The 4,297-nt window shown below is 34.6% G+C and overlaps 1 long non-coding RNA gene across 1 annotated transcript; it reads left to right on the forward strand.

The window, feature by feature from the left end:
- The first annotated feature begins 1,702 nt into the window (after positions 1-1,702).
- Positions 1,703-3,659, forward strand: LOC306986154. Its single transcript, XR_013794922.1, has 5 exons — positions 1,703-1,943; positions 2,255-2,417; positions 2,632-2,692; positions 2,964-3,069; positions 3,412-3,659. It is a non-coding gene; the product is annotated as an uncharacterized lncRNA (long non-coding RNA).
- The last annotated feature ends 638 nt before the right edge of the window (positions 3,660-4,297 follow it).

The raw sequence follows: 4,297 nt of genomic DNA on the forward strand, positions 1-4,297 counted from the left end.
CCCTGGTAGAGGAGGCACATCAAACACCTGATCACCACGTTACACACAACAGCCTATTCACTACAAAACAAGCATGATTTGAATATATTATACAACTAATAATCATTCAAATATTTCCTCCTTTGAATCACCGAAATGCAAAAGCCAATTAATCCAGAATACCCAGAAATGTGAATGACATTGCATTCAAAAAAGAGATGTGTTAAAAAACAACACACAGCATGTGTTGATGGTATTTTGACACATGTTGTGTAGATTTGTTAAAATGTAACTCTGGATAGAATAGCACTGGGTGGAGGGCAGATTGTGTTTATGAAAACAATTATAGGTATATTGTATATGGTATCCCATAAAAAACTCTAAAATAAATAAAACAATTAATACAAAAAAAAATCTTAATTCATAAAAACTTAAAGATTAACAGGTGTTTTTTGGCAGCCAATCACATCATGCCTCTTTTTCAATGTCTTTTTCAAATGCTGCTTTCACTTGTTATTATTAACCAGATTGACTTTATTTCTGTCAGACTCTACATAAGCTCTTATTGAGAATTAACAGGTTTTGGTGTTGACGATTCATTAAATGTTTCATTTGAAGTCACCAGAATCGTAATTAGTGTCAGCTTTATTTGGACTCTTGACCCTTGATATTTATACATTCGATTTTTCTAATTGCTGCATATGTGCATTTATTTGGCACAACATTACTTTGTTGAATTAGCAAGATATCTGAAAAATGACTTATAAAAGATTTAGCTAGATTATAATTTTTTCAATACACAGTGCATACAGGATCGTCCAGTCTACGTTATCAAACAGACATCAAGATTCTCAACAAACTAAAAGCTTCATGCTGCAATTCATGCTGGGTGCCACCATAGTACGAAACTCATCCATGACTCCCAGCATGCATTGCGACATGATGCTTTTCGTTTGTCACCATTGTTGAGATTCACACGTTGATTCTTGATGTCTGTGTTTGACTAGCTAGTTTCTGCTGCAGCTAAAAATTTTCTGATTTTTTTTTTAAAGAAACTCTTCTGCAGTGCTCAATATAGCATGATGTAGGTTCACAATATTGTTATAATTAACAGCACATATAGAAAATAAATGCACACCATCTATATACTCAAAAACTTAGTTAGATCAGTATTTGCTGACACATATCTGCCACAAGTTGTGTAACTATAACACATTAGTGTGTAAAAGGTTTCAACACACTTCTGTTTAAGAGGAATAACACATTAGTTGCGTTAAAGATAACACAAAATGTGTAGTCCTTATAAACAGAGATGGGTAACACTTTAAAATACGGATCCTTCGTTAATGAATAACTACACAGGAACAAATGAGTAACACAATGTTAACAATCTAGTAACTACAGTTAACTAACAAGTAACTCTGATTAACGAATTAGTAATTATTAGCACACAGATTTAAGTGGTAGTTCACTATTAACTAATCAATAACTACTATTTTTTGAATACTTCCCAGAGAACTACTGAATTTTTTAAAGATTTAAGTGGTAGTTCACTAATAACTAATCAATAAATACTATTTTTCAATACTTCCCAGAGAAATAATGAAAAAAATTCACAATTCATGCAAAACGTAATAAGTAATGCAGGAAAAATTACTAGCACTAGATTAACATTACTGCTAGATACTGTACATTAATTATAAATATGTAATAGCGTACACTGTAAAAAAATTCCGTAAAAATACGGTAAAATGTACCATATTAATTTGAAGGAATTTTCCGTATTTGTCTTTTACAGGACTTTTACCCGTATTTTGAATTACGCGTTGCATTGTGGGAACTAGAACCTGATCGGCGCGAAAAGTTTGAGACGCAACCGCCATTACACACGCAGATGACCGCGGCCAAAGTTGCTTTTTAAAGTCGGATTTCGGATGTGTGGAAGTTATTCTGACACTTCTGTGGTAAAAAACTAAAATTATATTTAGCTAAATGTCAAATAAGCTGTTTACGTAACGTTATTTAGTTGCCATCCGGCTTGTTAGGCAAATGAATGTCGGACCCGTCGTGTTTATCCTAATGCTTATCGTTACACATTGAAATATTTTATTTCACACTCGTGGAAGTTCCCCTGGTTGTATGTGTTATAGTGTCCTCGTTGTAACTGGTTTATTGGCTTTTATTTGGTCGGTGATGCAGTTTATTTCGTACCGAGCGCACCCGTTAACCAGGATGAAGGGCAGTAACGTTACAGTTACTCGTGTTTTTGGAGCAGTTTAATGGCTTCAAACAAAAGCTACCTGATGAATCGTCGAGAAAAGGAAAGGCCATTTAAGACTTTATTTAAAAGGCATGAAGATACAACGTGAAGACTGTGTGTGAAGATGCAGTAGGCTACAGCTGGATCAAGGAAAACACCACATTTTCTGCCAAATGAGGTACGTTAATGTTATGTTTATGTTAGACTTTTTATTGTCTTGTTTTTGTTTTAGACGACACACAGACATTAACGTTATACACACACGACACATATTATATGACTTTAAACCCCTAATAATGACCTTGACAGAATAATTTACATTTAACATGACTGCTATTATACTTTATTATAGTTTGTTTCATAGTTTATGTTGTTTTCTTATCTATTGACAGGACTTTGCTGATGTAACGTTAAGTTACTGTGCATCCCAAGCACCACCCTGCATGCTTATGGGTTTGTATTTTGTTTTATTAGTATTTTTATTATTATTAATCATTATGAGTACTCAATATTGGCAAAACACATTTAAATTTAAAGTCTGAGGAAAAATGTTTATAGAAAAAGTTGGTTGCTGAATAACTGTTACCCCCTTCAAAGATTTTTACGCTTATAGGTCAGTAGAAAAACATTGTATTAGGAAGATTTAAACAACTGTTTTTGGAGTGGTTTTTCTGAAGTGGTAGTGTAATGTTTTTCATTTTTTGTAATATCTTATTTGTTTAAGGTGATGGGATTTCAGGATTGCTGTCATTCAATAAGTTATTGACCACATCTCCTACCCTATTGAGGCAGTGAGCTACAAAATTGCACTTATCCTGGAGTTCATAAAGGTAAGCAACACATTTTTAATGAAATTATTTATAGAGCATGTTGTTGTGTTACTGTTTATAATTGAAAATAATGAAACATATAAGGTATAGTTGAGCAGACAAGCTAACATAACATGCAATTGGAGTCCACTGTAAACAGAAGTCTTAGCATTTAATACAGTGTTTGAATTTTAAAGAATTAGGGATGGCAGTTGATAATTTAACGAACGTGAAATACTGTATGATTGTTTTTCAACCTCAACCTGGTCTGCATGATACTTTGTAGTTCAATTTCCTTCATTTAATTTAATGTGTAGCTAAAAATATATATTTTTTTTCTTCATATGCAACTTTCCTGTGCAGAAATCCTGAATGAAGGTCGAAAAGGCTGAGATGAAGGAAACCAAACGTCTACACATTCCTCCAAGACTGCTGAAGTTCCTGTATGAACAACTGAAAATCCATGTAAAGTTTAAAGGGATAGTTCACTTTGAAATTAAATTTTGGTATGTTTTAGCTCAGTGGTTCCCAAACCTGTCCTGAAAGACCCACAACACTGCACGTTTTCTTTGTCTCCCTAATCAAACACACCTGATTCAACTCATCAGCTCATTATCACATGGGTTAATGATCTGATGAGTGTAATCAGGTGTGTTTGATTAGGGAGACAAAGAAAACGTGCAGTGTTGTGGGTCCTTCAGGACAGGTTTGGGAACCAGTGTTTTAGCTTACCTGAAGTCCATCTAAGATGTCGGTGTCTTTGTCTCCACAGTAGTTTAAATTTTGATAAATTTAGGTCAAACCGTTCTTGTCTCTCAGTCATATAATGCAGGTATATAGGCACTGTCTCCAAAAGCATGCAGAGAAAAGTCCAAATTACACAATTCCCCATCGTAATTGCACACTGATGGCCTAAGACACGAAACACGCGGTTTGTGTGATAAAATGAACAGTATTTATATAATTTTTATCTCTGACACAACAACGTCCAAGTGATCTCCCGGATGAGTTCGCGCGAGCTTGCGTAAATGTATTTTTTTTACATCGGTTTAAACATCACGGATAGGCGCAAACTAGTACCATTTCTATTAGCCGTCCTACCTACAATCTCTGTTCTGTGCATAGGTTCTGGTGTAAACAATGAGTGACGTACACGCGCAAGAGATCACTTACGGCGCTCTACGGCGCTTGCGCAGGCTAAGTAAACAGATCACTTGGACGTTGTTGTGTAAAAGAGATAAAAACGATA

This window comes from Phoxinus phoxinus (genome assembly GCF_949152265.1).
Source record: "Phoxinus phoxinus genome assembly, chromosome: 18".
NCBI classification, from domain to species: Eukaryota; Metazoa; Chordata; class Actinopteri; order Cypriniformes; family Leuciscidae; genus Phoxinus; species Phoxinus phoxinus.